The sequence below is a fragment of the Myotis daubentonii genome, chromosome 1 (assembly GCF_963259705.1).
Source record: "Myotis daubentonii chromosome 1, mMyoDau2.1, whole genome shotgun sequence".
In the NCBI taxonomy this organism is placed as follows: domain Eukaryota; kingdom Metazoa; phylum Chordata; class Mammalia; order Chiroptera; family Vespertilionidae; genus Myotis; species Myotis daubentonii.
This window is the reverse complement of record NC_081840.1, coordinates 145,005,437-145,017,648: the sequence shown is the minus strand read 5'-3', so window position 1 is coordinate 145,017,648 and position 12,212 is coordinate 145,005,437. Positions and strand designations below refer to the sequence as shown.

At 43.4% G+C, this 12,212-nt stretch overlaps 1 pseudogene; it reads left to right on the top strand.

The window, feature by feature from the left end:
* The first annotated feature begins 355 nt into the window (after positions 1-355).
* On the top strand, positions 356-3,021 carry LOC132236194 (sal-like protein 4; annotated as a pseudogene).
* The last annotated feature ends 9,191 nt before the right edge of the window (positions 3,022-12,212 follow it).

Here is a 12,212-nt window from a genome sequence, read left to right as displayed (position 1 = left end):
GTTTACCATAGGTGCTGCAGTCTGAATATTAAGGTTCCCTCAGCAGTTATGTTATTTCCTTATGTGATGGTATTAGGAGGTGAGGTTCGAGAGGTGCTTAGTCATAGGGTGGAGTTGTCATGATTGGGATTAGTGCTCTTACACAAGAGACCCCATCGCGCACCCTAGCCCCTTCTGCCATGTGAGGACACAGCAAAACGATGACCATCTCTGAGAAACTTTTACCTCTTCTTTCAAGAATTTTAATTGGAAAACTTGCCCATAATTAGAGTTATCAAAAGAAACCTTGAACTCAGGAATTTGTGGCTGAGTGGGCAAGTCACCACGGCTCTCCCGGCGCCCCCATGCTCGCACCATGTCCAGGCACAAGCAGGCGAAACCCCAGCACATCAACTCGAAGGAGGACCAGGCGAGCAGCAGCCGCCACAGCCCGCCTGGAGTTTGCAGCCCCGGCCACAGAGGCGCCGGTGATGGGGGAGCCGGGTGCTTCAGTGAACTCCCCGGGGACTGGCGATGACACGAATGGGGGCTGAGAGGCTGTAAAGAGGCCTCGTCAGGAGGAGACTCACATCTGTGAGAAATGCTGCGGAGAGTTCTTCAGCATCTCTGAGTTCTTAGAACATAAGGAAAATTGCACTAAACACCCACCTGTCCTCATCATGAACCACAGCGCGGGGCCGATGCCTTCTGAAGACTTCTCGGGGCGGGCTGAGCCACCAGCCACGCAGTCCAAGCATTAAGGACAGTCACAGGGAGATGGCAGCAGCTCAGAGGACATGGAGGAGGGAAGCCAGGGCGGAGGCTGTCCTGTACTGAAAGACGGGGTCCACCCTGCCACCCACAGCCCAGGACTTACGCTACTTACCCAAAGCCAAAGTGGCCAACACTAAGGTCACTCTTCACGCAACTACGGGGCACCAAGGAGGCAGTGAATCAGACCCCTACCCGGTGCCACAGCATCTCGTGGGGCCTGGAGCAGATCCAGCTCACCCAGCAGGTCCGAGTCCAGGTGACTGCGCCACCCAGGCCCTCCACTTCCGCGCAGGGGAGCTGACACCCTGAGGACCTTAGGCAGCCTCGTGTCCCAGCAGGTTTCTGCAGCCATGGCTTTGCTCAGCCAGAAAGCTGGAAGCCAACGTCTGTCCCTGGACACCTTGAAACAAGCCACGCTACCTCCCACCAGCATCCCTTCCACCACCAGCTCGGTGTCCCGGGGCTTCCGCCCTTCGCCCTGAGGCCGGAAGGAGGAGGGTGCTCCTGAACGCATCCCCGGTGCTTTGATACCCCCCGACCCCAAGCTCTGTGCTCTCCCAGAGCCCTTTCTCCACGGCGGCGTTAGGCCCGTCTAAGAAAGGGAAAGGGAAGCCACCCAACGTGTCCCCGGTGGATGTCACACCCAAAGACGAGGCCACCCTTTACAGGCACAAGGGTGAGCATTGTAGCAAGGTTTTGGGGCCGATAGCTCCTTGCAGCTCCACCTCCGCTCCCATACCGGAGAGAGACCCTTCGTGTGCTCTGTCTGTGGCCACCGGCTCATGACCAAGGGCAACTTCAAGGTACACTTTCATCGACACCCCCAGGGGAAGGGAACCCCCAGCTGTTTCCCGAGTCCCACGACAAAATAGCAGCAGGCAATGGCGTTCCCTATGCGCTCTCTGTACCTGTCCCCCTAGGTGAATCGAGCCTCTCTCTAGACAGCAAACCTGTCCTGGTCACAGGGCCCCCAATGTAGGTCTACCTCAGAACCTCTCTTGGGGACTAACCAAGGACCTAATGGGGGCCCACTGGTCCCTGGCCTGCAGCCCAGGCCTTCTCCAGAAAGTGAGGATGGATCCCTACTCTCTGGTTTGGGGACAAACCATAATTCCTCAAGGGCTGGTGGCTTCCAAGGGAGAGGGACACCCAAGCCAGGGTCAGAGACCATGAAGTTGCAGCAGCTGGTTGAGAACATTGACAAAGCCATCACTGACCCCAACAAATGTCTCATTTGCCACTGGGTCTTAAGCTGCCAAAGAAGGTCCCCATGCCTCTTTCCGGCATCACCCACAACAGGGTTCACCTTGATGGCCCCCCTGGATGCCTGGGGGAAGGTGGGTGCTGCTCCTGTGGTCCTGTAGTGGCCGAGCCGCAGAGAGAATGGCTGGGTGGAGAGCAATGGCTTGACCAACGACTCCTCGTCCTCAGGGATGGGAGGCCAGGAGTATGAGAGCCAAAGTCCAGACATCCGGGAGGTGACCAATAGCCTACAGAAAGCATCAAGTCCAAGTCTCCTGATGCTGGTGGCAAAGCAGACAGCTCGGACAGCAGCCGCACTGAGATGGAAGGTCGGAGCAGTCTCAACCTTGGTCGGAGCCCAGCCAACCTATGTCAAAGTCGCAGTTCCTGGTGCATTTGGACCCGGGACCACGTCCCCAGGCACCTTTGCTAGCGGCCCAGCCAGGCCGCCAGGGCGAGCAGCGCGCCTGCACGCGGTGCGGGAAGAACTGCTCCTCGGCCAGCGCCCTCCAGGTCCACCAGCGGACTCACACCGGGGAGAAGCCTTTCGTGTGTAACGTATGTGGGCGATCTTTCACCACCGAAGGCAACTTGAAGGTTCCCCACATGACGCCTGGTGCCAACAACAGCTCGGTGCGCCGCGGGAGGAAGCTGGCCATTGAGAACAGCGTGGCTCTTCTAGGAACAGACACAAAGAGGGTCTCAGAGGTGTTCCCCGAGGAAATCATGGCCCCTTCAGTGAACGCGGACCCTGTTGTGTGGAACCAGGACACCAGCATGCTCAAAGGGGGTCTGGCTGTGAAGACCAGCGAGATCTCGGTGATCCAGAGCCGAGGCATCCCCCTCGCCCGGTGTCCGGGTGCCAGCTCCACTGTCAACACCACCGTCTCCAAGATCGATGGCTCCCCGTCCATTAGCAGCGGCGTGGAAAAGCGGGGTGCAGCTGACAGCGTCCCCAAACACCAGTCCCCTCACCTCCTGGACTCGAAGGAGGACCAGGCGAGCAACAAGATTGCGGTCAGCTAAGCGACGGGAGAGCCCGTGTGAAGGAGAAAAATGGGAGTGACCGCTTGAACTGGATCTTTTGTTTCTTTCATTGTTATTGTTGTTTAAGAACCCACCTCCTCCTGTTTGTTTGTTTGTTTTTTTTACTGATGTGCAAGTGTTGACGGTTGTGACCACAACTTCAAGCATGTCTGACAGTCACGATGCTGCTATGCTGCTTTGCTAAAAAAATAAATAAATAAAATCAACAAAAAGCGCACATACTAAAACAAATACAGACAAGTATTTCTTTTTTTAAAAAAATTTTGGAAGAAGCGGGTCTTGCAAAGTGGCTTTGTTACTTGAGACAAACTGTATATATGAAGACTCGGTACAAGCTAGAGGAACTGTTTCCAAAGATTGTCCCCTGTTTCCAGTTGGAACTTACTAAACCACGATGGGAAAGAAACTGCTTAGCCTAACTGGGGAGGGGGAGCTGCACACTTCCGGTGACTGTGTGTGTGGGTAAATGGACCAGGTCTGTCATCCTTGGTGACCTGCTTTGTATATCCCCCAACCCTGCACCCATCTTTTGTTTTGTTTTCTTTTCTTTTTAAATGTACTTTTTTTCTTTTTTTAAACTAAGGTGTGGAATTACAAAATTCCGTCAACCTTGGGGCCGTGAGTAGGATGCCCTCCAATGGATGATCTTAGTTCTTAGGGAGTCGACGTGTGTGTTGCTGCTTGTTGAACTATAGTTCAGTTGGTGCCCTAAGAGTGCCAATGTATTCCCTGCTTCCAGATGCCCCCTTCCTGAGCACCAGGACAGGTGGGCGCCTGAGCAGGGGACCTCAGGTGACTTAGGTTAGTTCACCGGTGCCTACTCCAGTGAGGAAATGAGTCTTTCATTCTTGAAGAAACTCATAGAGGGCATGTTTCTGATTAGAGGTTCACATACTAATTTTTATAACAATTTTGATGTGACTTATGCCAAGTAATTGTGAAGATTCTTTTCCCCAGTAAGTATTGCATGAAGGTTACGAAGTTGGAACAGGTGAGTCCTGGGTATGAAAGCTTTAATTTATCTACCTCAATTACTTTTCTACTTTTGTAGCTTTAGTCCCTCTTTTCCTATTTTATGACTGCTGAAAGTGTTCCCAGTCCCTGTCTTAAACCTAAGAGGTGATGTATTGGTGGGAGTGGCTGGACCTTCAAGATGTTTGGTGATTTTTTAAATTCCTTTCTTGCATATATAATAAGCAAATGCTGAAACTTTGCTCTGATGGTTTAATGAGGAAGAAGAAGGAAAGGCCCTGGTTTCTGGGTGAAGGAGTCTTTCCACTCAATGCAGAAATGTACATCAAAACGTGTATTAAAAGTTGGTCTCTGAGTTATTGCACCTGACGTCAGGATAAACATTTTTTTTTTTTTTGCCAAGTTGTGCCTTTCCTTCTGAAATTGTAAATGAACACAATACCAGAGCCTGTTTACACTGTGAAGTGGATATTGTTACAGAGGACATGCCAGAGGCTTTCTCACTGTTATGCCTTGTGAATGTGTGATCTACAGAAAAAAACCTTGTAGTTTTACCTGCTGTTGCTGACTGTTGGAAAATAAATTTTGGTATTTTTCCCCTCAAAAAAAAGAAAATGTTTATGACCTATCTATAAAGCAGGGCAAAGTTCTGCTTTCTGATCATCTGCTCTTCTTATCAGCCTGTGAAAGACCTTCCTCGCCTCTGATGTCCCAAGGTAACAGCTCATCCTTATCTCAGAATTCCATATATCTCATTTTAAGTTTCTCTCTCTGAATCTCTCATGTATGTGCCATTCCCTTACATACATATGTCATTAAATTCGGTTATTTTCTCTTGTTAATCCACCTCATATCAATTTAATTATTAGACCAGTAGGAAGAACCTAGAAGGATAGAATAAAATAACTTCCTCCCCCACATAAACAGCCACTTTAGTGAAGCATTGGCATGGGCTGGAAGCATGAAGGGGAGAAAAGGGCAGGAATCCTCACTGGAAAACAGAAAACAGGAACTTGATAAAGACATACGTTGATTCTCTGTTGGGCAGATACCTCATCAGACACCAGATCAACAGACACTTTGATTTAGACTTCCCAGCTTCCAGAACTGTGAAGAATAACTATCTGTTATTTATAAGGTTCCTAGTCTCTAGTATTTTGTTATAGCAGCCTGCATGGACTAATACAACAGAGAATCAACTTATGTCTCATCTAGTTGCTGTTCACTGTTTTCAAGCGAGGATTCTTGCCCTTTTCTCCCCTTCATGCTTCCAGCCCATGCCAATGCTTCACTAAAGTGGATGTTTATGGGGGGCAGAAGTTATTTTACTCTTCTAGATTCTTCCCACTGGTCTAACAATTAAATCGACATGAGGTGGATTAACAAGGGAAAATAACCCAATTTAATGACATGGGTGTAAGGGAATGCACATACATGAGAGATTCAGAGATAGAAACTTATAATGAGAAATATATGGCATTCTGAGATAAGGATGAGCTGTTACCTTGGGACATCAGAGGCAAGGAAGGTCTTTCACAGCCTGATAAGAAGAACAGATGATCAGTAAATAGAATTTTGCCCTGCCCTATAGATAGGTCATAAACATTACTTATTTTGATAACTCTAATTATGGGCAAGGTCCATAATTAAAATTCTTTAAAGAAGAGGTAAACATTTCTAATGAGCATGTAGGGTCTTGGTTGCCTTCAGCTCAAAATATTTCACATGTCAAAGTGACACATTGGGGAGAACTGTCCTGAACCCCTTTATAACACAGCACTATGATACTGTATCAGCATTTCCCCGTAAGTCCATAAACACAAGAAAAGTGCTACTAATTTACTCTCAGTTGACACTTATAACTGGGGTGATTTAAAAAATGTTTAATAACCAAAGAGCAGGGAAACCTGTCTCTCATATTCAAACTGATGGCCCATATCAGCCTCCACTTTCTACCATGAACAGTCAAAATGAACTCAGACTGTGACTTTCTAACTAACTAAACAGATGTTTTTATATATTAGTATGAGCATGATGGCGTGAACAAGAAGGGAAGTGACTCTAACAGTGTTATTTTACTACTCAATGTGAACTGTTTGGAGAAATAGACTCTGTGAAATGCATACACTTTTGCTTGGTTTTCAATTTCAGGCATTGCTTTTCCTTCCCCTGTCAACCAGGAAAAATTCCCAATTCCTTAACAAATGGAATAATAAGTGATGTTTCAATCTTGCACCTCAAAGAATAATAGCATAGTAGTTGGAGCTTTCTCAGCATATACGCCAAATATATTTTAATATACTTGACAACTTTTATTTTGGCAAATATTTAATTTAAGCAAAATCACAGGAGACAAAGAACATCCAAATAGCCAACATTTTAATTTAGTTCTGAGATCAGCAGTAATTTAAGTAAATGTGGGTTGGACAGCTTTCTAAAAGATTAAGCTGTGGACTATGTCTACAGTAAAGTATAAGTTGGAGACATGTTAAGTCGGTCTGGAAAGTTTCTAAGAGTCCTTTCACCTTCAGGCTGAATAGAGACTTTTAACCAACTGGTACTGTCAGCACAGGAAGGAAAAGCCCATTTGTTGCGTAGCACTACGCTATGGCATTTCTGAAGGCAAATGGTTTCTATCCAAATCCCTTGGCTGGTAGGAATGCCGGGGAATTTACTCATTATTGGCATTGTGTTCTCCAAGGAAACCCAAAGGGTGCTGGGAACCTGGGTTGACTATGTATTGTAAACCTTTCAAGGGGTTTCATTTCACAAAAGAACAACCCAAACTCCACAGAGAGTGGCATTTTAAGAAGAATCAGTGCTTGTACTGATGTTGTCTTTCCATTTCCTGTAGATTGGCAAGGGTCTAAAGGTCAAAAATCTCTGGGTTCACTGTACATTGTCTGTATCTTAACCATGAAGCTCTTGGGAGGCTGAGTCTCAACCTGAGCCCCAGGGTTCAGCCAGAGGTGCTTGTCCTCTGCCAGTGCAGTGAGTTAATCCTGGTGTAACCAGCAGGATTCAGCATTGGGTCAACCTGTCGGTACAAAGTCTATTGTTGCCATGTCTACCAAGGGTTATACAAACTGGCTATTTGCATATGTGGTAAGTATTCTACATGGATAGCACTAAGTGCTATAAATGGATCTGTACTTGTGCCAAGGAAATTGCTATACACACTGCAGACATCTTGGCTTTCTCCTGATGCTTCTCAGGTGGTGTGAGTTCTGGCAGGAGCCCAGCTCCAGGATGGAAATTGGGTTCTTTGTCCCACCAGCTATGTTGGGCAGCTTCACAGGGCATGTGAGGCAGTTCCAACTGGCAAACAGCCCCTTCCTTTTAATAAAGCCATTGGCACCTTCCTTAGGGGAGAAACACAAGTGAGAAAAAGCTGGTCTTCACTAAGCACTGAAGACTTGAAGATGGCTATCTTTATCACAAGATCTTAAGCGGAACTTATCTGAGAATGTCAATATATTGCGAAAAAAAAAGTCTAAAGTTTAATCATCATCACCATCATCATCATCACCATCGCCATCATTATCATCACTAAAATAAAAGGCAGAATTAATTAGTACCCCGAGGGCTCCGAGGCTCCCAGAGTGGAACAATTATGACTTGGCACCTGCATTGCCAGAACATCTTGTAAGCAGGTACAGTGCCAAATGAGCACATGTGAACAAGAATACGCAGCAAGGAGGAAATGTTTATTTTATTAGCGAGTATCAAATCTAACTAGAAGCAGGAAAGAACTGCTCCATCTGCTCTGTGGACAGAGCCATCCAGGCTACAAGACAACAGACAACTACTGGTGTAGAAGTCATGGGGAAAAACAAAAGATGTGCATCTGCCCCTTTAGCAAAACTTGGGAAATAAGCATTTTCCAGCGTAGAAGTACCCTTTACCAGCCCACCCTCTCAGAGGAGGAAAACGTTGTAAATCAAATCCATATGCTTTGCTGCTCATCAAACATTGATTATTATTGTTCTTCTGGGCAAGTAGGAAGAGTGGCTAGCTGGCTGCCTTTTGCCTGTATAAATGTATTGTCCATGAAGACTGCTTGCTTTATTTGTTAGTTCATAAACTTGCAGATAATATGAGGGGGAAAAGGAAGTTCAGTGTGGGCCAAGAGCAGACAACTTGATTTATTTCTACCTACACAGTAGCCTAATATTGCCTCTGGAGAGTGTTTCCTTTTATTTTTTTTTTTTAAATACAGTTTTATTGAGGTATAAGTGATATATATTAAACAGCATACATAAAACTGATAAATTTATATATAGAATATATATCCATGAAACTATCATTGCAGTTATAACATTTTCAGTACCAAGGAGTTTTCTTGTATCCTTTGTAATTCATTCACACCTGATCCTTCCACCCCATTCTCTCCTTTGCCCACTGATCTGCTTTTTGTTACATATAGATTACTGAGCATTTCCTAGAATTTTATATAAATACTAGAGGTCTGATGCATGAAAATTCATGCAAGAGTAGGCCTTCCTTCCCCCTGCTGCTGGTACCAGCTTCCCTCCAGCACCTGAGACCTGGGCTTCCCTCCTCTGGCCACCAGCAGGCACCTGGGACCCGGGCTTCCCTCCTCAGGCTGCAGGCAGGTACCCGGGATGCAGGCTGGCTTCCCTTGGGCTGCCCACAAGCACCTGGGACCTGGACTGGCTTCCCCTCAGCCCCGGCTTCATCAGGAAGGATATCTGGAATGATGTCCAGAAGACGTCCGGTCTAATTAGCATATTACCCTTTTATTATTATAGATAATCATACACTATGTACTTTTTTGTTTAATTTCTTTCACTCTAATATGCATTATGTATTTTCTTGTTTAATTTCTTTCACTCTTTATATTAATTTTGAGATTCATATACATTGTCATGTATCAATAGCTCATTATTTTGTATTGCAGAGTGGTATTCTATTATATGGATAAAGACCCATTTGTTTACTCATTTACATGTTAATGATATTTGTATTGTTTCCAATTTTTTAACTATTACAAATAAAAGTGTATGAACATCACATACAAGTCTTATGGAGAGAGATGCTATGATTTCTTTTATGTAAATATGTAAGAGTGAAATGGCTGAACCATTTAGTAGGTGTAGGTTAATTTTAAGAAATTTCCACACTATTTTCCAAAGTGTTTGTACACCTTACATTTCCATAAGCAGTGCATGGAAGTTCCAGTTCTTCCATTCTTGAAGACATTTGATATAGTAAGCATTGACATTTTATTTGTTTCAGTAGTTGTGCAGTGGTATCTCATTGTGATTTTAACTTGCATTTTCTTAATGACTAATAATCTTGAACATCTTTTCATCTGCTTATTTGCAATCTGCCTGACTTTTCTGGGGAAGTGTATGTTGAGATTTTTGGCTTATTAAAATTTTTAGAAATTGAATTTATTGGGGTGACATTGATTAATAACATTTTATAGATTTCATGTGTACAATTCTATAATACATCATCTCTATATTGTATTGTGTGTTCACCACCCCAATTCAAGTCTCCTTCCATCACCATTTTCCCCTGCTTTTACCTTCTTCTATACCACCTCCATAAGCCTCTTTCCCTCTGCTAATCATGCTGTTATCTGTGTCTAAGACTTTTTTTTTTTTTTTGCTTAATCCCTTTACCTTTTTCCAGATTTGAGTGCAATCATATGGTACTTGTCTTTCTCTGACAGGCCTTATGACCCAGTGATAAGGAATACATCCAAAGAAACCCGAAACACTGATTCAAAACAATAGATGCACCCCTATGTTCATTGCAGTGATATTTATAATAACCAAGATCTGGAAGCAGCCTAAGTGCCCATCAATAGATGAGTGGATCAAAAAGCTGTGCTAATTTACACAATGGAATGCTACTCGGTTGTAAAAAGGAAGGGCATTTTACCCTTTGTGACCGCATGGATGGACCTGAGAGCATTATGCTAAGTGAAATGAAACACTCAGAGAAAATAAAGTGTCTTTTTTAAATTATTAAATTTTGAGAGTTCCTTATGTATTCTTCAAGCAACTCCATCGAATATATAACTTGCAAATATTTTTCCCAGTATGTGGCTTGCGTTTTCTCTCTCTCAATAGTGTTTATTAAAGAGCAGGCTTTTAATTTCAATGAAGTCCAATTGATCAATTCATTCTTTTTTTAAAAAATGTTTTTATATTGATTTCAGAGAGGAAGAGAGAGGGAGAGAGAGAGAGAAATATCAATGATGAGAGAGGATTATTGATTGCCTGCCTGCTGCACACCCCACACTGGGGATCAAGTTTTTAACCTGGGCCTGTGTCCTGACTGGGAATCCAACCGTGACCTCCTGGTTCATAGGTCGATGCTCAACTACTGAGCCACGCCGGCCAGGCCAATTCATTCTTTTATGGATCGTGCTTTTGGTGCAATACCTAAGAAGTCTTGCCTAACCTAATATCACTGATTTCCTCCTGTGTTTTCTCTTTCTTTTCATTCTTTGGTGCCAGAAGCAGAAGTGGGAGAGCTGTTTTCCAGATGTTAGGAGATTCTTGCTTCCTGCATTGGACAACTCTGTGCCATCTGGCCATTTGCTGTTTGAATTTGATGCATTAGAAACAAGGTGGGAGCAGGAGCCTTGAAAATTTGCTGTGAAACCTCATAGTTCAACTCAGAAAAAAGCCACCAATTGCTTTTGTAGAACTTGTCACAAAGGTTTCAGATGTACACAGTAGGCTTTTCCAAGAAAAAAAAGAAGGAAGAAATTTTATACAGTTTTTTGAAATGTTAACCAGTGGCATTAGAAAAACTGGGAAATGAGAAGAACTTTCTGGGCATTTAAAGTGTAAATAAAATATTCTTTCCATTTGTACTAATTTGGATTGTATACTTCTAGACAGTGAGCTTAGCTAAGGGCTTGAAATAAATAATGTAGGTGCTAAATGAAGAGTTCTAAGGACTTACGTTTAGGTGATAACAATGTGGGGTTCAATGTTCCATTTGGTGACCATTTTTGAAAATATTTCCATGAGTTATAATTCTGGTCTGAGCTCTGTTTGATGAAATTGCCTTTATTCAAGGCAGATTTTGTATGATATTTTCCTAACAATCCTAGTGTTTTAAGTCACCAAGGAAATTCCCTCCTTGAAGTCACCCACTTTAAAATAAACCTAATTCTTTTGAGAACAAAATTATTTCAGACATTTACACTTAATTTTAATTCTTATAGAGCAGCTATTCTGAAAGTTGCTTAGTTATTACCATGTGATCCTTTTACTGGAAGTCTATCCTGATATCATTACTGATATAGCTCATTTACTTTTGGGACTTTTGAGATCATTTTGCAGAAGATGCGGTTGTTTTGCATGCCGAAGTTTAGATTTAAAACTCTGCACTGAGGAGGATATCTGTCACTAAAAGTGGTTAAAGTAGTTGAAAATGTCATTAGAAATGTTTTGCATTTGGCAGTATAAAAGCTAGCTGAAGGGTTTGAAAATGCTCCTAAAGGAGGGAGGAAGAGGGATTTGAGTTTCTTGCCATGGGCCACCACGAGAGCAACTGTTAACAATTTAAACAAGGATTATTTTTTAAAGCAAAACTGTTCAAGTTGAGTTCTTTTCCTTGAGGCAGGCCAAGGACATGGCTGGGCTCATCCATTTTTAGCAGCTGACATGTTAATGAGACCATTTCCATTGAAATGAGCTAAATACTATTACCATTGGTGGACTCCCCACTGGTTTCTAAAACATTTATTGAACTTCAGAAAGTGCTTCCAGAATAAATTAAAAATAATTTTAGATTGAGCATATATGCATCCACAAACAGTCCACACTTGTATTAATTTAACTTGGCTCATATCATGTCTAATTCTTTTTCCAAAGAGTTGGTGCTTTGGTAGCTAAACAATGATACAAATGAAATCTAGTAGAGCTTGTAATCCAATTTAGTGAATTTTTCAAAATTTTAATTTGCCTATTTTTTTGGAAAACAACAACTAAAACATCCACTGACCAAAAAGCCATTAGTTAGTTATCAATAGGTAGCCTGCAAAACTAGGGAGAATTACTTATTTGGCACTACAGGAATGTAACTGCGTCCTACAACAGTGGGAGGAAATGGAGCTCTTCTCTAGCTTCCAAATCTGAAAGTAGCATTATTGTCAGGAGGAAGTTATCATTTTGGAGTCAAACATGAAATGGTCAAAGCACTTATCT